Here is a 23,705-nt window from a genome sequence, read left to right as displayed (position 1 = left end):
TGTGTTTTGCATACTTATTATTTTTTAAAATTGTGTTTGGCATACTTATTATTTTTTAAAATTGTGTTTGGCATATTTATTATTATTTTTTAAAACTGTGTTTGGCATACTTATTATTATTTTTAAAAATTGTGTTTGGCATACTTATTATTTTTTAAAATTGTGTTTGGCATACTTATTATTTTTTAAAATTGTGTTTGGCATACTTATTATTTTTGAAAATTCTATTTGGCATACTTATTATTATTTTTTAAAATTGTGTTTGGCGTACTTATTATTATTTTTTAAAATTGTGTTTGGCGTACTTATTATTATTTTTTAAAATTGTGTTTGGCATACTTATTATTATTTAAAATTGTGTTTGGCGTACTTATTATTTTTTAAAATTGTGTTTGGCATACTTATTTTTTTTTTAAATTGTGTTTCGCATACTTATTATTATTTTTTAAAATTGTGTTTGGCATACTTATTATTATTTTTTAAAATTGTGTTTGGCATACTTATTATTTTTAAAAATTGTTTTTGGCATACTTATAATTTTTTAAAATTGTGTTTGGCATACTTATTATTTTTTTTTTAAATTGTGTTTGGCGTACTCATTATTATTTTTTAAAATTGTATTTGGCATACTCATTATTATTTTTTAAAATTGTGTTTGGCATACTTATTATTATTTTTTAAAATTGTGTTTGGCATACGTATTATTATTTTTTAAAATTGTGTTTGGCATACTTATTATTTTTTAAAATTGTGTTTGGCCTACTTATTGTTATTTTTAAAAATTGTTTTTGGCATACTTATTATTTTTTAAAATGGTTTTTGGCATACTTATTATTTTTTAAAATTGTTTTGGGCATACTCATTATTATTTTTTAAAATTGTGTTTGGCATACTTATTATTATTTTTAAAAATTGTGTTTGGCATACTTATTATTTTTTAAAATTGTTTGGCATACTTATTATTTTTTAAAATTGTGTTTTGCATACTTATTATTATTTTTTAAAATTGTGTTTGGCATACTTATTATTAATTTTTAAAATTGTGTTTGGCATACTTATTATTATTTTTTAAAATTGTGCTTGGCATACTTATTATTTTTTAAAATTGTGCTTGGCATACTTATTATTTTTTTTAATTGTTTTTGGCATACTTATTATTTTTTAAAATTGTTTTTGGCATACTTATTATTTTTTAAAATTGTTTTTGGCATACTCATTATTATTTTTTAAAATTGTGTTTGGCATACTTATTATTATTTTTTAAAATTGTGTTTGGCATACTTATTATTATTTTTTAAAATTGTGTTTGGCATACTTATTATTATTTTTTAAAATTGTGTTTTGCATACTTATTATTATTTTTTAAAATTGTGTTTGGCATACTTATTATTATTTTTTAAAATTGTGCTTGGCATACTTATTATTTTTTAAAATTGTGTTTGGCATACTTGTTATTATTTTTTTAAATTGTGTTTGGCATACTTATGATTTTTAAAAATTGTGTTTGGCATATTATTATTATTTTTTAAAATTGTGTTTGGCATACTTATTATTATTTTTTAAAATTGTGTTTGGCATACTTATTATTATTTTTTAAAATTGTGTTTGGCATACTTATTATTTTTTAAAATTGTGTTTTGCATATTTATTATTATTTTTTAAAACTGTGTTTGGCATACTTATTATTATTTTTTAAAATTGTGTTTGGCATACTTATTATTTTTTAAAATTGTGTTTGACATACGTATTATTATTTTTTAAAATTGTGTTTGGCATACTTATTATTATTTTTTAAAATTGTGTTTGGCATATTATTATTATTTTTTAAAATTGTGTTTGGCATATTATTATTATTTTTTAAAATTGTGTTTGGCATACTAATTATGTTTAAAAAATTGTGTTTGGCATACTTATTATTTTTTTAAATTGTGTTTGGCATACTTATTATTATTTATTTAACCTGCGTTTTGCATACTTATTATTATTTTTAAAAATTGTGTTTGGCATACATATTATTTTTTAAAATTGTGTTTGGCATACTTATTATTATTTTTTAAAATTGTGTTTGGCATACTTATGATTATTTTTTAAAATTGTGTTTGGCATATTATTATTATTTTTTAAAATTGTGTTTGGCATACTTATTATTTTTAAAAAATTGTGTTTGGCATACTTATTATTTTTTTAAATTGTGTTTGGCATACTTATTATTAGTTTTTAAAATTGTGTTTGGCATACTCATTATTATTTTTTAAAATTGTTTTTGGCATACTCATTATTTTTTTTTAAAATTGTGTTTCGCATACTTATTATTTTTTTAAATTGTGTTTGCCATACTTATTATTTTAAAAAATTGTGTTTGGCATACTTATTATTTTTTAAAATTGTGTTTGGCATACTTATTATTTTTGAAAATTCTATTTGGCATACTTATTATTATTTTTTAAAATTGTGTTTGGCGTACTTATTATTATTTTTTAAAATTGTGTTTGGCGTACTTATTATTATTTTTTAAAATTGTGTTTGGCATACTTATTATTATTTAAAATTGTGTTTGGCGTACTTATTATTTTTTAAAATTGTGTTTGGCATACTTATTTTTTTTTTAAATTGTGTTTCGCATACTTATTATTATTTTTTAAAATTGTGTTTGGCATACTTATTATTATTTTTTAAAATTGTGTTTGGCATACTTATTATTTTTAAAAATTGTTTTTGGCATACTTATAATTTTTTAAAATTGTGTTTGGCATACTTATTATTTTTTTTTTAAATTGTGTTTGGCGTACTCATTATTATTTTTTAAAATTGTATTAGGCATACTCATTATTATTTTTTAAAATTGTGTTTGGCATACTTATTATTATTTTTTAAAATTGTGTTTGGCATACGTATTATTATGTTTAAAAATTGTGTTTGGCATACTTATTATTTTTTAAAATTGTGTTTGGCCTACTTATTGTTATTTTTAAAAATTGTTTTTGGCATACTTATTATTTTTTAAAATGGTTTTTGGCATACTTATTATTTTTTAAAATTGTTTTGGGCATACTCATTATTATTTTTTAAAATTGTTTTTGGCATACTTATTATTATTTTTTAAAATTGTGTTTGGCATACTTATTATTATTTTTTAAAATTATGTTTGGCATACTTATTATTATTTTTTAAAATTGTGTTTTGCATACTTATTATTATTTTTTAAAATTGTGTTTGGCATACTTATTATTAATTTTTAAAATTGTGTTTGGCATACTTATTATTATTTTTTAAAATTGTGCTTGGCATACTTATTATTTTTTAAAATTGTTTTTGGCATACTTATTATTTTTTAAAATTGTTTTTGGCATACTTATTATTATTTTTTAAAATTGTGTTTGGCATACTTATTATTATTTTTTAAAATTGTGTTTGGCATACTTATTATTATTTTTTAAAATTGTGTTTGGCATACTTATTATTATTTTTTAAAATTGTGTTTGGCATACTTATTATTTTTTAAAATTGTGTTTGGCATATTTATTATTATTTTTTAAAACTGTGTTTGGCATACTTATTATTATTTTTAAAAATTGTGTTTGGCATACTTATTAGTTTTTAAAATTGTGTTTGGCATACTTATTATTTTTTAAAATTGTGTTTGGCATACTTATTATTTTTGAAAATTCTATTTGGCATACTTATTATTATTTTTTAAAATTGTGTTTGGCGTACTTATTATTATTTTTTAAAATTGTGTTTGGCGTACTTATTATTATTTTTTAAAATTGTGTTTGGCATACTTATTATTATTTAAAATTGTGTTTGGCATACTTTTTTTTTTTTTAAATTGTGTTTGGCATACTTATTTTTTTTTTTAAATTGTGTTTGGCATACTTATTATTATTTTTTAAAATTGTGTTTGGCATACTTATTATTATTTTTTAAAATTGTGTTTGGCATACTTATTATTTTTAAAAATTGTGTTTGGCATACTTATAATTTTTTAAAATTGTGTTTGGCATACTTATTATTTTTTTTTTAAATTGTGTTTGGCGTACTCATTATTATTTTTTAAAATTGTATTTGGCATACTCATTATTATTTTTTAAAATTGTGTTTGGCATACTTATTATTATTTTTTAAAATTGTGTTTGGCATACGTATTATTATGTTTAAAAATTGTGTTTGGCATACTTATTATTTTTTAAAATTGTGTTTGGCCTACTTATTGTTATTTTTAAAAATTGTTTTTGGCATACTTATTATTTTTTAAAATGGTTTTTGGCATACTTATTATTTTTTAAAATTGTTTTGGGCATACTCATTATTATTTTTTAAAATTGTTTTTGGCATACTTATTATTATTTTTTAAAATTGTGTTTGGCATACTTATTATTATTTTTTAAAATTATGTTTGGCATACTTATTATTATTTTTTAAAATTGTGTTTTGCATACTTATTATTATTTTTTAAAATTGTGTTTGTCATACTTATTATTAATTTTTAAAATTGTGTTTGGCATACTTATTATTATTTTTATAACATTGTGCTTGGCATACTTATTATTTTTTAAAATTGTTTTTGGCATACTTATTATTTTTTAAAATTGTTTTTGGCATACTTATTATTTTTTAAAATTGTTTTTGGCATACTCATTATTATTTTTTAAAATTGTGTTTGGCATACTTATTATTATTTTTTAAAATTGTGTTTGGCATACTTATTATTATTTTTTAAAATTGTGTTTGGCATACTTATTATTATTTTTTAAAATTGTGTTTTGCATACTTATTATTATTTTTTAAAATTGTGTTTGGCATACTTATTATTATTTTTTAAAATTGTGCTTGGCATACTTATTATTTTTTAAAATTGTGTTTGGCATACTTTTTATTATTTTTTTAAATTGTGTTTGGCATACTTATGATTTTTAAAAATTGTGTTTGGCATATTATTATTTTTTAAAATTGTGTTTGGCATACTTATTATTATTTTTTTAAATTGTGTTTGGCATACTTATTATTATTTTTTAAAATTGTGTTTGGCATACTTATTATTTTTTAAAATTGTGTTTTGCATATTTATTATTATTTTTTAAAACTGTGTTTGGCATACTTATTATTATTTTGTAAAATTGTGTTTGGCATACTTATTATTTTTTAAAATTGTGTTTGACATACGTATTATTATTTTTTAAAATTGTGTTTGGCATACTTATTATTATTTTTTAAAATTGTGTTTGGCATATTATTATTATTTTTTAAAATTGTGTTTGGCATATTATTATTATTTTTTAAAATTGTGTTTGGCATACTAATTATGTTTAAAAAATTGTGTTTGGCATACTTATTATTTTTTTAAATTGTGTTTGGCATACTTATTATTATTTATTTAACCTGCGTTTGGCATACTTATTATTATTTTTAAAAATTGTGTTTGGCATACATATTATTTTTTAAAATTGTGTTTGGCATACTTATTATTATTTTTAAAAAATTGTGTTTGGCATACTTATTTTTTTTTTAAATTGTGTTTGGCATACTTATTATTAGTTTTTAAAATTGTGTTTGGCATACTCATTATTATTTTTTAAAATTGTTTTTGGCATACTCATTATTTTTTTTTAAAATTGTGTTTCGCATACTTATTATTTTTTTAAATTGTGTTTGCCATACTTATTATTTTAAAAAATTGTGTTTGGCATACTTATTATTTGTTAAAATTGTGTTTGGCATACTTATTATTATATTTAAAAATTGTGTTTGGCATACTTATTATTTTTTGAAATTGTGGTTGGCATATTATTATTATTTTTTAAAATTGTGTTTGGCATATTATTATTATTTTTTAAAATTGTGTTTGGCATACTTATCATTATTTTTTAAAATTGTGTTTGGCATACTTATTATTTTTTAAAATTGTTTGGCATACTTATTATTTGTAAAAATTGTGTTTGGCATACTTATTATTATTTTTTTAATTGTTTTTGGCATACTTATTATTTTTTTTTAAAATTGTGTTTGGCATACTTATTATGTGTTTTTTAAATTGTGTTTGCCATACTTATTATTTCTTTTTTAAATTGTGTTTGCCATACTTATTATTTCTTTTTTAAATTGTGTTTGCCATACTTATTATTTTTTTTTAAATTGTGTTTGCCATACTTAAATTGTTTTTACCATACTTATTATTTTTTTTTTAAATTGTGTTTGGCATACTTATTATTTTTTTTTTAAATTGTGTTTGCCATACTTATTATTTTTTTTTTAAATTGTGTTTGCCATACTTATTATTATTTTTTAAAATTGTGTTTTGCCTGCTTATTATTTTTTTTTTTAATTTTGTTTGGCATACTTATTATTATTTTTTAAAATTGTGTTTGACATACTTATTATTATTTTTTAAAATTGTGTTTGGCGTACTTATTATTATTTTTCCTAAAGAATAAAATTGAATAAAGTTTATTTTTACAAGAATATTTAGACATTTACCTAGAAAATAAGTATAGAAATATATATGAAAAAAAAAACATGTTTATTAGAAAGAGCAAAATAGCCAACAACAAGTCAAACCGTAGACAAACTTAATGCGGGTACTGGTCTCCTGCTTTATGGTTTTTAAATCAAAGATTTGCTTCTCCTACAGGGGTTGTCTTCACCAAAGCTTACGGGAGCCCTCTCCATCCCCCACACACATGGAAATAAACACATGCATACATACAGAATTACACCAACATAGATATGCATGTGCACACACATACGTACGTACACCTACATATACATGTAAAATACACATGAAGGAACATTCCAAAAGTTATAAATACTCAATGATAAGGACAACGATGGTGGTGATGGGCATGATTAAATGAGTTTCACATAAAAAAAACAAAAAAAAACAATCCAATACAAACAATTTTGGTACTAGTGCACACACCGATCCGTGCTAAAACAACAACGCATTCCCAACATGGGGAGTAGAGGGTGTTTTGTATATATATATACATATATATACACATGCATACATATATATATATATATATATATATATATATATATATATATATATATATATGTACATACATACATACATGATGATGATGATGATGATGATTGCAACGTCTTGTCAGACGAGTGCCACTCCCTCAGGCACTGAAAGTCCATGAGCCGAAAATGACCTTAGTCCTGCTGACAAAATTCACACACTCAGACGGACATGACACTGAAGACGGTCATTAGTATACATACATATATATACATGCTCGCATACATACATATATATATACACATACATATATGATACATACATAAACATACACAAGACAGTCAATGGCATACATACATATATATAGAGGAAATAAAAAGGAACAAACCGTATTATGTGTTCATCAACGTTTCGTCTTTATTTCGAGACTTCCTCTGGATGAAATAAAGATGAAACGTTGATGAACACATAATACGGTTTGTTCCTTTTTATTTTCTCTATTTTGTCGGAATACTATTTCCATCATTTCATCATACATATATATATATATAAATGCAAATATACATATATACACATACATATCTGTAAACATACATATACAATGCATAATACACATACATACATATATACACACACGCATACATACACATGTACATACATATAAATATACAAACACATATACACATATATACATACACTTACCTACATATACATACACGAGTATGCACTCATACACAAACATGCACATGCATACATATACATACATATATACATACATACATATACGTATATACATACACACACATACATATACACATAAATACACACACATACATATATACACCTGTACATGAACATACATGATTATGATTGCGAAGTCTTGTCAGACAAGTGCCACTCCCTCAGACATGAGCCCAAAAATGACTTCCATCGCCACAGGACAATTTTAATAGACAAATGCGTGAGGGAGTATCTATACACAGATGATGTTACAGAGTCTTAGCTTTGTACGACAGCTAAGTCTCTCTCTCAGTTCAAAATGTTGAGATCCAGCAATGAGCAAGAGCAAGATAGCCAGCAACAAGTTAAACTGCAGACCAGCTTAATACGGGTACTGGTCTTCTGCTTTATGGTTTTTTAAATCAGAGATTTGCTTCCCCTAGAAAGGTTGCCTTCACCACGGCTTACAGGAGCCCTCTCCACCCCAACACACACATACATACACACAAACACACACGGTGCTAGTTGGCCGTTGACCCCAAAAAAGGGTTAATTCGCTTGTTTTTAATCCTTCAGGGAGACTAGCCACCCTTCTCACCAAACAATTCTGGTGGGGGAACCAGTTTAGTTGCCGGTGACCCGACCATGAGGCAGGTAATACTGGATTACATGGTACCAGTAGCATATGACATAACCTGACACGTACATGAACATACATACACCTATACATACATATATACATATAATGATGGCAGATCAATTATTACATGCTTCCAGCATTTCAGGCCTACACACGTCACAACTTTTCCATGACTGAGGGAGTATCTATACACAGATGATGTTACAGAGTCTTAGCTTTGTACGACAGCTAAATCTCTCTCTCGGTTCAAAATGTTGAGATCCAGCAAGAGCAAGATAGCCAGCAATAAGTCAAACTGCAGACCAGCTTAATGCGGGTACTGGTCTCCCGCTTTATTTTTTTTTAAACCTAGAGGGGTTGCCTTCACCACGGCTTACGGGAGCCCTCTCCATCCCAACATACACATGACAATAAACACATGCGTACATACAGATGTACGCCAATATACGTATGCATGTGCGCGCACATGCAACCATAATCACGTAGAGGCACACAAATACGCACATACATATGCCTATACATACGTACACATACATGTAAAATACACATGAAGGAACATTCCAAAAGTCATACATAGTAAGTGATCAGCGGCTAGACTGGTTTTGTCCCTTTTCCTTCCTGATATCTTTCCTCGTTCCTTTTTTTTGTTTTTTCTTCATATATATATATATATATATATATATATGCACATATATATGATGATTGCAACGTCTTTCCAGACGAGTGCCACTCCCTCAGACACACACTTAAAGTCCATGAGCCCAAAAATGACTTCCATCGCCACAGGACCATTTTAATAGACAAATGCCTGAGGGAGTATCTATGTACAGATGATGTTACAGTGTCTTAGCTTTGTACAACAGCTTAATCTCCGTCTCGGTTCAAAATGTTGACATCCAGCAACAAGTAAGAGCAAGATACCCAGCAACAAGACTAGCTTAATGTGGGTATTGCGCTCCCGCTTTATGTTTTTTTGAATCAGAGATTTGCTTCTCCTAGAAAGGTTGCCTTCATCATGGCTCCCGGGAGCCCTCTCCACCCCAACACACACATGGTGCTAGTTGTCTGTTGACCCCAAAAAAGGGTTCATTCGCCCGTTGTAGGGTCTTGTTTTTAATCCTTCAGGGAGAGTAGCCACCCTCCTCACCAAACAAGTCTGGTAGAGGAACCAGTTTAGTTACCACTGACCCGACCATGAGGCAGGTAGTACTGGGTTACATGGTACCAGTAGCATATGACATGACCTGACATATATATATATATATATATATAATTTAAAGGAGATTAGAACAATAGTCTAAAGAGCAGAGTGTATTTTAATGTAATAGTAAAATTACTAGTTTAATTAAAATACAGGGAAAGAAAAAGTGCTCGTTGTAATTTAGATATATAATAAGCTCGATAGCTAAGTATCCTAGAGCTAATTTAATATTTAGTAATGTGATTGATAATTTAAATTAAAAATCCGTTTCATAAGAAGGAACAACAAAATCAATTATTTGTACGATCATTTCGGAAAACAGTGTTTTTATTGTGGTAGACATCAAGTTACGGACAATAATTATTACATATAGTTTTTTATCAAACAAGGTTTCCTCATCAGCAAATATTGGGAAAGGTTTTTATTAAATGTAAAAGACACCATAAATAAACCTAGCATTAAAAGTAAGGCAGATGTATCTGGAAAAAATTAAAATAAAGGTATGGATTTAAACTTGATAAGAAAATTAATATGGGTTAGAGATAGAAATAAAATATAGTAAAATTATAAATATAAATTTGGTTTAAGTACAATATTATACATGCATACATACACAAATATATACATGCATATATATGAAAAAGTACACACATATATATATACATAAATATACATAAAAACATACGTACAAATATTTACCTTTTAATTTTTCGCCTTTTGAAATCAGGAACTATGGTTAAAGTACTCATATAGATGCTTGCTATAGCTTTTCAGCTTATGAAATGATAAATTTTCAACGAGAATGCTTGTGTAATAATTTATTTCCGTTAGCGTACTTTCGATTAAAGGACGCCAAGGTTTAGAATTCGAAAGAAATTGGAGGATAATGTTATTTGTATAATTAAATAATGCAAGGGGGATAATTAGTCATATTTCTTTAATTAAAGAATGTAAGGGAGATAATTAGTCTAACTTAATTTATTACAGAATAATAAAAAAATATTGTAATCTATTTTTACTAATAAGTAATTTTTAATGATTTAAGGTGGTTTATATTTATTAAATTTAAACCAACGTTTATGACTGCATGTGAATATTAGTTCCTCTCTTGAATTTAATAGGGTGGTTGTATTTTTTATATCTTCATATTTCAAAATTTTTAGGGTCTCTTTTGTACATAGTGCACAGAATTTATCTCCTGGTTTATATGGTTTGTAAGATTCAATTACTTGCCATTTCAACTTGAAAGAAATGTTATTTTTGAGTTGCCAAATATACTTGGATAGAGTAGTTTGGTTTGACAGAGAGTTATTTTTAAAAGAATATTTGTGCGTTGAAATTCTATGTTTTATTAGGCCAGATGTGGAACCAAAATATATTGCCTCTTGTTTATTGGTTAAAGTTGGTTTCATTATTTAATCTGGTGGTTGAGTTATGGCTGTTAATAGATTCATGTAGCTTTGGGGTTTTTGATACTGTGCAGCTATAGATTACATTTTTAATTTTACATGAGCCTTGTAGGGGAAAATAATCACAATAAACAAGAGGCAAGGGTTCAACCCTCCATATTCCAACAATCTAGAGACAAACATAGCCAGAGAATTTTTTAAAATATTAGATAGGAACTTTAAAGCCCCCCCCCCCTAGATATAATAAAATTTTCAATAAAATACAATCAAAGTCTTTTACTCTACTATGCCTAACCTTCATCAAAAAATAATTAATTCTAATAGCAAGAAAATTAATAAACTACAAAATACAAACTATACAAAATATAGCAGACTGTAACTGTAGAAGAAAAAATAAATGTCCCCTACAAGGCTCATGTAAAATTAAAAATGTAATCTATAGCTGCACAGTATCAAAAACCCCAAATCTACATGAATCTATCAACAGCCATAACTCAACCACCAGATTAAATAATGAAACCAACTTTAACCAATCTCCTGATCAATTACAAACCAACCCACCATATAATAATCCAGCACCAGACCTAACGGAAAATAATCACAATAAACAAGAGGCAATATATTTTGGTTCCACATAGAATTTCAACGCACAAATATTATTTTAAAAATAACTCTCTGTCAAACCAAACTATTCTATCCAAGTATATTTGGCAACTCAAAAATAACAATATTTCTTTCAAGTTGAAATGGCAAGTAATTGAATCTTGCAAACCATATAAACCAGGAGATAAATTCTGTGCACTATGTACATAAGAGACCCTAAAAATTTTGAAATATGAAGATATAAAAAATACAACCACCCTATTAAATTCAAGAGAGGAACTAATATTCACATGCAGTCATAAACGTTGGTTTAAATTTAATAAATATAAACCACCTTAAATCATTAAAAATTACTTATTAGTAAAAATAGATTACAATATTTTTTTATTATTCTGTAATAAATTAAGTTAGACTAATTATCTCCCTTACATTCTTTAATTAAAGAAATATGACTAATTATCCCCCTTGCATTATTTAATTATACAAATAACATTATCCTCCAATTTCTTTCGAATTCTAAACCTTGGCGTCCTTTAATCGAAAGTACGCTAACGGAAATAAATTATTACACAAGCATTCTCGTTGAAAATTTATCATTTCATAAGCTGAAAAGCTATAGCAAGCATCTATATGAGTACTTTAACCATAGTTCCTGATTTCAAAAGGCGAAAAATTAAAAGGTAAATATTTGTACGTATGTTTTTATGTATATTTATGTATATATATATGTGTGTACTTTTTCATATATATGCATGTATATATTTGTGTATGTATGCATGTATAATATTGTACTTAAACCAAATTTATATTTATAATTTTACTATATTTTATTTCTATCTCTAACCCATATTAATTTTCTTATCAAGTTTAAATCCATACCTTTATTTTAATTTTTTCCAGATACATCTGCCTTACTTTTAATGCTAGGTTTATTTATGGTGTCTTTTACATTTAATAAAAACCTTTCCCAATATTTGCTGATGAGGAAACCTTGTTTGATAAAAAACTATATGTAATAATTATTGTCCGTAACTTGATGTCTACCACAATAAAAACACTGTTTTCCGAAACGATCGTACAAATAATTGATTTTGTTGTTTGTTCCTTCTTATGAAACAGATTTTTAATTTAATTATAATTTTATTGTTAAATTATCAATCACATTACTAAATATATATATATATATATATATATATATATATATGAAATAAAATGGAGGTGGAAGGACCTGGATACTCAACGTTTCGCCCGATTTATGCGGGCTTCTTCAAGAGGGATGGTCATTGACCATGTGTATATATATATACACACACACACACACACACACACATATATATATGAGAGAGGGGAGAGAGAGACAAACAAGTGGGAGAGAGAGACAAACAAGAGTGAGAGAGGGGAAAGTGAAGGAGAGACAAACAAGTGTGAGAGAGGGGAAAGAGAAGGAGAGACAAACAAGTGTGAGAGAGGGGAAAGAGAAGGAGACAAACAAGTGTGAGAGGGGAGAGAGAGAGACAAACAAGTGTGAGAGAGGGGAGAGAGAGAGAGAGACAAACAAGTGCGAAAGAGGGGAGAGAGAGAGAGAGACAAACAAGTGCGAAAGAGGGGAGAGAGAGAAAGACAAACAAGTGCGAGAGAGGGGAGAGAGAGAGACAAACAAGTGCGAGAGAGGGGAGAGAGAGAGAGACAAACAAGTATGAGAGAGGGGAGAGAGAGACAAACAAGTGTGAGAGAGGGGAGAGAGAGACAAACAAGTGTGAGAGAGGGGAGAGAGAGTGACAAAAAGTGTGAGAGAGGGGAGAGAGAGAGACAAGCAAGTGTAAGAGAGGGTAGAGAGAGAGAGCCAAACAAGTGTGAGAGAGGGGAGAGAGAGACAAATAAGTGTGAGAGAGGGGAGAGAGAGACAAACAAGTGTGAGAGAGGGGAGAGAGAGAGAGACAAACAAGTGTGAGAGAGGGGAGAGAGAGAGACAAACAAGTGTGAGAGAGGGGCAGTTGTTATTTTTTTTCTAACGAAAATAACTTGCGCACTTTTATCTCTTAATGTTGAGTCGTTAAGTCACGATATTAATCATATTGATTATTCATAATTTATAAATGTTTTATCCAATGCTATATAAAGCATACTATATAAAAAATTTTATTCACTGAAGTTTTCAATTTGGAATTTTTTTATGAAAATTAACAGAAAATTTTATACTTCATCCACCAAATTGAAGAATAATGAACAGCATTAAAAAACAGAAGTAAAAAATTTGAATTGAATAATTTCAGGACTAAACACAAATTTAAAATAAAAAAATGAATTGTATCATTAGAAAGAGGAAAAACTGAATTTTATTTACATACTAATTTTTTAGATAACGTGAAAAATATCTGGAAGATCATAAATTTTATGAAAATTTTAGTTTTATTCCTATTTGCAGCATAAAAAGGTCAGTTTGGTCTACCTACTCCTAGCTCCTCAACCTTTTTGATTGCAGTTTTGAAAACAGGTTCATGAGCACCCTAAGTAATCTCTAAAATTTCAATATGAACAAAGACCACCTGATCTTAGGATGCAGGAGATTGATCAGTTGTCATATAAAAGTGATTATTGAAACTGAAGAAGAGTTTCATGAATAGAATTACTATTTATGCTACAAAACGTTTTTCAATACAAGAAAAAATCTTTCTCACAGCCATCTTTGTGTAAATATAAATCTGTCCTTAAATACATTACGCACCATGTATATAGATAAAGAGAGAATATACTTACTTCTAATTCTTTTATGGAAATCTGTTCTCTCAAAAATGGTTCAGCACAGTCTTGTGATATAATGGTTGGTCCCTTTGGAACAATTGTCTCACTTTCCGCACGTTTACCGGAGACAAAAGTGTTTGGAAAGTTTGCAGCATTTACTTCAAATCTTTTCATTTTAAAAATTTTTGCTAAAAGAATTTAAAAAAGTTCATTACTCAAAGATTTTTCAGTAACATAGTTTTGAAGATCTGGCCAAGTCTTGAAGAGTTCTTCGCAGTTTCATAAGATTTTTGTTTCTCCTGAGATTATGAAATTGACAGTTGTTATAAATAGAATAAAATATCATAAGTCGGAAGTGTTGATCATTCTTCATTGGAAATCTGAAATTGAAAAGAAACATTAACATTGCAATTAAATTTATTTAATGTGTTTGAATATAAATGAAACTAAAAGAAAGATCAGCTTGAAAACAGAGAGAATACATAAATGGACAATGAAACACTGTAAACTAAAAATAGTCTTATTTGAGCAGTAAATAAAAATGCTTAGGTGTAGTTGAGTAACTCACATTTAGTATAATATTAAAATATATAAGGAAAAGTAGCATTACAAGCGTATTCTGTATTTTCGTGGACATCAGCAATATTACATACTTAATGTGCTTCAACAAGTCATTTCTTTTTTATTTGTTGGTCAATTTTTAAAAGAGTTATATTGATGGAAAGAGAATAAAATAAGCATTCCAATGGTGTTAATTTTTTTTCTTTTATGCCCTGTTAAAAATGAAAAACATGACAACAAAACGGGAAACAGTTTTTCAATGTTTACATTTTATACGTTACGTTTGGATACATATGCGCGGGGTTAAATTTGATTGGATATGGCTGAAATTTGACAGGCTATATAAACAAAGAAGTCCATCTCTACTGGACTTTGATTTTTTTTATGACCACAGGAAGCAAAGTTATGACCGAGCAAAGTTGACAAAGAATATTTCAAAATTGATGAGATAAATCAGCACATATCATCCATTTTCATATAGACAATAGTTTCAGATTATTTTCATGTATATGTAAATATTTGATAATTATTAATTTTTATTTATTTATTTTTTTTATTTATTACATTTTCACCCCAAACAACGCACATTGCCTCTTTGATGTAGGGGGCTACTATTAGGGACACAGGCTACAGGGGTACTAGGTGGGGAGTTGGGCAGCAAGATATCGGTTCACATTACACTTGAACTTCTGCATGTCAGTACAGTTGGGGAAGAAGGAACCTGGAAGGGAATTTTAAAGTCTAGTGGTTCTGGGGAGTAGAAGGCTCTCTTACATCTAGGGATCTCTACTGTGAAGGGGTGGGATTTTGCTGCTTGTCAGGTTTGTCGGGGGTATTTACGTAGAGGAGGTACAAGTGCTTGCAGTTTGTTGGTACATTCACCATTAAAGTACTTGTAGAACAGGCAGAGGGAGCTACATTATGTCGATTGCGCAGAATTTTCTTTAAAATGTTATCTTTTATAGAAATAAAATCCGCTTATAGAAAAACGGTCGCTAAGCGCGTCATGCGCTGAGCTGACTAAAGTATTCTCTTAAAAATAAAAAACTGTCTTACTAGACTAGTCATTTTTTATTCTGAGTTTTTCAATTTAAAAAAATTATTTTCAAGTTTTTCAAATTTGATTTCCAAACAATACTATTTTGTTGTTTTTTAACGCTTTTAGTACACATGTACTATATAAAAACAACAAAAAAAAACAACAAAATGTACTAAGTACATGCGTTTAACTTATTTGTATTTAAGGTAGAATTGTGTTTTTAGTGGTAAAAAAAAAAAAAACAAAAAAACAAACACATAAAAAATAAAAGGTACTTGTGTACTTATGTTACCATCTGAAGAATGCTACCATTATTTAGAAACCCATTCTTAACATGGGTAAGGAAAGGTGTTTTTTGTTAACTATTCTGTACTTTCACCTAACAATTAAATAAAAAAGATATCGTGAAACTTGAATTTATTTTGAACTCATTGTCAAGACCATTTTTTTGAATCTGTAAAATACACCTGTTTTTTTTTTTAACTGAGGATATCTAAATAATAATAATAATAATAATTAGGCGGTTCAATAAAGAATTTCATTGTGATGCATTTTGTAAATTTTTATCTTGTTTCCACCTTAAAATTTTTCTTTAAAATGATTACCTTTAAAGGGTTTTAAGTATGCTGAAAACGAATATCGCATTTAAATTTTCCGCAAATAAGTAGCTTTCCGGGTATTAAGCAATGTCATATCTTATGTTATTGCTGGTGGCCATCTTGGTATGCGTGTGTGTGCATAGTTTCTCGGGATTGCGCTTGCGCATACCAAGATGGCCACCAGCGATAACATAAATGAAATTGCTTAATATCCTTATTTATTTGCAGAAAATGTAAATGCGCTATTCGTTTTCAGAATGCCCTAAAACCTATAGAAGTAATCATTTTAAATGTTAAGTTGGAAACAAGGTAAAAAAATTATCAACTTATTTCTTTGTTTACATAATTGAATTTTCAGTAAAACAACAGAATAGAAATGGCAAAAATTACCATCAACTGGTGAATATATAGTTGTTGCTTATCAGGATTCCTGGTATCCTGGTACTGTGAAAGTTACATCGAGGATTCATGTGGAGTACGATTTATGGTTGTATCGCAGAAAATAGGGGTATATTTTGGGCCAGATAGAGAGGATTTACAAAATTAAAAATTGGACTGGTCCCAAAATGCATAAATTCTGGTCGACTATAGGAATTTCCATCTTTTACAGAAATCCAAAATCTATATGAAAAATTTTCTTTGATTTATTTCTGAGATTAATTCATATCTACTTAATTTTTTTTTCTTTGAGGGGAGTAGTAAATACCGGCCATGAATGCTCTTTAGGCATTCAATGGCTACACCCAAGATTAAACTCTCCTTTGGTGAGGAGGCAGGAAAATGCCTATTCTCAATGAAGCTATGTTTAAATACTAGTATAATACTTAGTTTTGTTCATGAATAGACACCCACTGTATGATACCATGCCCCAGTTTAAAAAAAATTGAAATTTGTACATCTTAATTTATAATTCATGGCTTATGGTAAAGGAATACATCAGATTTGACTGCATAATCAGAAAGAGCACACAATTCTACATGAGAATAGCTTGAAAAATAAATAAATGGTGGCAAAATTACCGAATTTCTTTAAATGTCAAGGTCCGTAATTTAGCCCATTTTTTTCTAAAGAAAAATGTCCACGGAAAAGCCTAAATTTTGGCACTTAAAATTCTCATAACTTTTGAACTACTGATGGTATTTGCATAATTCAAACGGTTTTAAGCATCTTTTACATAGATCTTTTCATGCAAGTTAATAAAATAACAATTATCTAAAAAGAAAAAAAAAATCAACTAGGAAAGGGCTTTAGAGAAAGAAATGTTGATTAACTCACATTACGTCACTTCCGGTATATTGATTTTGCAGTTTTTAATTTATATTAAAATAAACTGTTTTCTTAATAAAATATACCAACTCGACCATTATGTAGGTACCATTTTTTTTTTTTTTTTTCTTTTACATAAAAAGCAGTATTTCTAAAAAGATAAAGAAACATGTCGAACCAGTTTCGACGACTAGTCAAAATTAACGCCATTATAGAGAACTGATGTCATATCAAGTGACATTAATCAGCATTTTTTCAAATTTATATGGAATACATTGAATTTGTTTAAAAATACGTAGAAATTACATTTAATTTAACGGAAAATTGATATCCCTCATTGCAAAAGCCGCACAGTTCACCCAGACAGAACTAATCATTTAGGCCAATTTTTCAATATTTTTCCCCCCGAGAGTCTGATCTTTATATAACAGACAACCGACGTTGCCCAGTCGTAAAAGAAAATTACGAAGGTGGGGTAGGTTGCCCGATCGTAAAATTTACTATGTGACAATGGCGGCAGAGCGCTGTTTGGATGTCATCAGCCAGAAGCGAAACAGAAAAATAAAAAACAGCATGCCAAAAGTCTTTATAATAAATACCCATGAGTATCCGTGCAAGCACCTCAAAAAAAAATTAGCCGCTGTATCTAGGCTCGAACCTGTAATGCTAAGAGGAAAAAAAAAAAGGTGAAAAAAAAAAAATTTAGTTGTCCTGCCCATGCGACTTATGACGTCATGGGCATTCAAAATAACACATTTTATGTGTATGTCGATGTCGCAAAACGTGAAAGACTATGCAAAAATGTTTAAAAAAAAGTAACCCCTCCTTGTAAAAAACGGACCAGTTAACAGCGAAAAAATTAATGTTTTTGGCAAATTTTTTGGTTATTTGTCGGCTAAGATACTGAACTTTAAAACGATACTAATTTTGTCAGTGTTGGTCGCGTGTGTCAAAAGTTTAGTGATACATACATACATTCACATAAACTGGCGATTGAGATTTATATTATAGACTAGCGGGGGGGGGGGGTACCCGGCGTTTCCCGGGTGTTTGGAGGTGTGTGTAGTCACCCGGGTGTTTGTGTCGGGGGAAGGGGGGGGGTAAAATAATAAAAAAAAAGTTTTGGTAGGTAAGTATGAAGAATTGAACCCAAACCCTTAAGGCAAAGTTGGAAATTAAAGCGTGGGCCACCACGAAATACTAACGGAAACATGTCTGAATTTATTTAAGTATTTAGAATTGGCAGGTGCCCGTTTTAATGACTTAATGAGGTCAATTTTGACTGCGGGGCAGTTTTTATTTACTGCAGGAACGCTTTATTTATTTATTTTTTTTTTGTTTCCCCAAGATGTTGGGGGGCGGGGACCAGCTCCTCATTGAAAGGGGATCATCCAAATTGAATAGCAATTGTCTGATATAAGGAAAAAACCCATTGATCAAAGCTGATTGCTTTTGGACGTCCCCGGTGAATCACGCTGGGAACGATGTAACAACCTTCGTATTAGTTTCACTTTTATTATACGAAAAAGGCGAATCTACACGCGCCGATCGAAAAATGTTGAATATTTAGCTTTCGAGAGTCGGGCAACTTAAATACACACACAACCCCAGTTCGTAACTAGTAGATATTATGATTTCGACGCGATATAAAAAATATTTTAAAATGAGCGACGACCTTGAGAAGCTGACAAAAAAAAAAAATCCTTTCTTGGACATACACAAAAAGCAAACATACATATATACACACATTTTCGCTTTTATATTTATAGACAGATGGCTGTTTTCTACGTTCTCGCCAAAAGACTTCTGCCAAGTTGGAAGTGGCAAAATTGTTCACCCCTAGGCTAAAACAGGTTGCAGGTGATGATACTACTAGCAAGTTCCAAAGTGGCTGCTCTGAAAATCTGTGTGGTCATTAACACTTTGAATTTATTCACTTAAATAAACTCTGTATGTTGTTCAAATGTGATTTCTTTTAGACTAGCCTGGGTGCCCAGCGTTGCCCGGGAGTGTCAAGGTGTGTGTAAAAGGGTTGGTTGAGCAATCAAAGCCCTTAAAAGAAAAAAGAAAAGTGAATTAAAATAGCTCAAAATAGTCTTATTGATGTGCAAGAGGAAAAGGAGGTAAAAATAAAGCAAACAGTCTTATCGATGTGCCCACCTCCATTGTGATGTCACGGGCATTCAAAGATGAGGCTTGAATGACTTGGAAAAATGTTGACGGTAAAAACTGACCCCTCCTTGCAGATAATGGTACTATTGATGGTGAAAGATTAATCTTTTTAGCCAATTTTTTGATATTTGTTGTCAGAGACATTGATCCTTGAAATGATACCAATTTTGTCACATTCCGACACATCTGTCGGAAGTTTTTGTGAGACATACAAACACACACACACACACATGTTGCCTTTTATATAATAGACTAGCGGGGGTACCCAGTGTTGCCCGGGTGTGTAGTAAGGAACCCGGGGAGGGGGGTATAAAAGTGGTAGTAGCAAGGGAGAGGGGAATCAAAACAACAGTCAGCAGTTTGGATGAGGAAAAGTGTTAAAAAAAAATAAATAAAGTGGTAGTAGGCAGGCTCAAACCCATAATGCAAAGGAGGATAAAAAAAAGAAAGTAACGTCTTAGCTGATGTCATCTTCGCGCAACCAGAAGTCGAGAGCATTGAAATTAAGTGTAGTCAATCCAACAGTGATGATGACTCATTAAGATGTCGGCGAAAAAAGTAACCCCCACCTTATACAAAAAACTGCCCAGTTGAGAGTGAAGGAATGAATGTTTTAAGCCAATTTTTCGATATTAGTCGTCAAGGATCGAGCTTGAAAATGATACTGATCTTGTAATAATCTGTCACGTGTGGTGAAAGTTTTTGCGAGACATACAAACACACACACATTTTGCCCTTTATAAATATAAGCAAACGCATGTACTTTTAACGCTTTTAGTACATGTGTACTAAAAGCGTTAAAAACAACAAAATAGTATTGTTTGGAAATCAAATTTGAAAAACTTGATAATTTTTTTAAATTGACAAACTCTGATTAAAAAATGAAATCTTGTTTCTGATTTCGTTTTGAACGCAGAAAAAACATTTTTTTTCATTTTTAAGAAAATACAAACTCATTAATAATGCTGAGAGCGATGGTTAGTGCATAGCGAGCCGTTTCCCTGTTAAGCGAATTTGAATTTCTATAAAAGATAACATTTTAAAGAAATTTCCACACAGTAATTATCAAATATTTACATATTATACATGAAAATAATTCTGAAACTATTATTTATATGAAAATGGATGAAATATGCCGATTTATTTTATCAATTTTGAAATATTCATCAACTTTGCTTGGTCATAACTATGGTCATAAAAATAAAAATCTAAGTCCAGTAGAGATGGACTTCTAGGTTTATATAGCCTGTAAAATTTCAGCCACATCCAATTAAATTTGACCCTATGCATGTGTATTCAGACGCAACGTATAAAATGTAAACATTGAAAAACAGTTTCCCTTTTTGTTGTCATTTTTTAGTTTTTTCATTTTTATGGAGCATAAAAACATTGAACGCATAAAAGAAATATAAATTAACATCATTGGAATGCTTATTTTATTCTCTTTCCAGCAATGTAATACTTTTAAAAATCGACCCACATATAAAAAAGATACAACTTGTTGAAGCACATTAGGTATGTAATATTGCCGAGGTCCATGAAAATACAGCATACGCTTGTAATGCTAATTGTATTCATGCTATGATAAAGCATCAACCTCGTCAAGTTCTATTATTTTGTGGTACTTAATGCTAAAATCATATCTCAATATAATGAATGATTATCATTCCAATCGACTGGTTGAATATATCAAAATATCTTTTTTTGAACCAAATATTGCAAGTAGTGGCTTGTGATTCATTAGAAGTGTAAAGTGCTGCCTGAACAGCAGATTGTGGACCTTTTTTTACAGCAACAATCAGTATCAGTACTTTTTCTACTTGACTATAATTACATTCAGCAGGCCTCGGGGATCTGGCTGCATGCCTTCTAATTTCCATCTGTGAATATATGCAAGATCATTGCTCCCACACCATGATTAAATGCATCCACTGCTCAACTATTTTCTTTTTCTGGATGAAAGTGTGTGAACACTAGATCTGATTTGATGAGCAATTTGATATTATCAAATGAATTTTGGCAGTCCTGAGTCTTTTGAAAACAGTTTGTTGATTTGGTGGAGTAATGGCAAGAAACTTCTGCAGTAACTCACCAGTCCAAGAAATGCATATAAACTGCTAACATCTGATGAAAGTGGCATATGTTAAAGGTCACATGAGCAAGATCTGAACAACAACATTGACGATCGAAGATGAATCCCAAATATTTTTCAGGCAGGAGCTGGAAACCATAGTCTTGAATGCAAGTTAAGACTGTCGATTCTTTCTGTCAACTACTGGTTGGATTGCCTGACAATAATGATGTCATCTAAATAGAAATACCAGGCATAATAACGTTCAGCGCTGGACAAGACACTGCTACTTAATTTGACACTCATAATCTCCAAATCAGTAATAAGTACATTTCTCCTACGTCCATCAAAATAAAACTTATATAACTGGATTCACAATAAAATTTACTTTAAAATGGTATTTTAATATTTTTGTTGCGATTTGTATATTCAAAGAAATCGCCATTTAAATCTGACTATTAACAAAGAAACATGCCAGCAGAGCATTCTGCTGGCGGTAGATGACTTTTTACAAATAAGCGGTTGAGGTGTGTTCACATGAATACTCATAGCGGAAGTTGTACTCGTCGACAAGGTTTCTAGTTGTTTTAGCTAATCAGTAAAAAGAATTATCTTTGCTATGCAATTTGAACACGTGTACGCCTTTCCAGTTAAAAGTTAGAATATCTCAAAGTTGACACTTTGCAGTACAAAGGATAAGTAAGGATAGAAACTGTGTTCAAATGTTATTTAATAGTGAATATATTAATTTCTTTTGTCCTAAAATTTGAAAGGAATTGGATAAAAACTTTTTATCCTAGAGTCATTAGAAATACTGACAAGCGTATATAAACAAAGAAAATCTGTAAACGTGTTTGTCAGCTTATGAACATAAAGTATTCATTTTATTTTTGTTATTATTTAGAAAAAAAAACAAGTTTTTAATTATGGAAAGGAAAAGAATATTAAAAAAAATAAATTCTTGGAAAAAAAAAAAAAAAAAAAAATGACCAACAATGACCACACCTTAAAATGAGTTAAAACACACAAACCAGTTATCCAGTTAATTAAAAGACATTGGGTTTGTTTTACAATCCACAGAGGTATGAAAAAGTGGCCAAAACATCAAATATGTAACAAACAAATATTACCAAAGGCAAGTTACTCTTCTACCTACCTCAATGAATGTTTGGTGTTATAAATGTTTATTCTGTTCAAAAAACAAGTAGTGCTGAACGTTACAAGCAAAAAATGGCCGCAATGTCTCTTGAAGTCTCGACAATGACTTAAAAATAAAAAATTTTCCAAAATAGTAGTAGAAACATACCTGATAATTGTCATGGTAACTTGCAGCCGTTAAAAATTAAATATAATTATCCTAATTAGTTTACTGAACTTGAAAACATAATTGTAATCTGTACAAAATTTCCTTTAATTTGATATGCTACAAGCCATATGTTGTTAATAATTTCTTTGAATCGTGGCCATCTTGGATTTCCTGGTTGCCATCTTAGATTTTTCATGGTGTAATGATGACAAATGATGAAGTCCATCAGAATAATATTTCACATGATGATAAAGTCTTACCTCCCATTTTTTAAATTGTTTTTTTTAATGCTTTTACTTGAAGCCATTAAAATGAAACTTAATTATGCTAATTAGTTTAATGTACTTGAAAACATAATTCTGATCTGTACAAAATTTCCTTTGATTTGATATGCTACAAAATCATATTTTGT

The 23,705-nt window shown here is 29.1% G+C and overlaps 1 long non-coding RNA gene across 2 annotated transcripts in view; it reads right to left on the bottom strand.

The window, feature by feature from the left end:
• The window catches only part of LOC145276867 (uncharacterized), a 151,977-nt gene that overhangs the window by 64,421 nt on the left and 63,851 nt on the right, over positions 1 to 23,705 (bottom strand). For both annotated transcript variants that reach the window (XR_013868044.1, XR_013868045.1), the window contains one exon: positions 14,295 to 14,659. This is a non-coding gene — a long non-coding RNA (uncharacterized LOC145276867). The remainder of the gene's footprint in view (positions 1 to 14,294; positions 14,660 to 23,705) is intronic.

This window comes from Euprymna scolopes, chromosome 5 (assembly GCF_053919585.1).
Source record: "Euprymna scolopes isolate OS-2025 chromosome 5, ASM5391958v1, whole genome shotgun sequence".
NCBI classification, from domain to species: domain Eukaryota; kingdom Metazoa; phylum Mollusca; class Cephalopoda; order Sepiida; family Sepiolidae; genus Euprymna; species Euprymna scolopes.
This window is presented reverse-complemented; position numbering and strand designations above follow the sequence as displayed.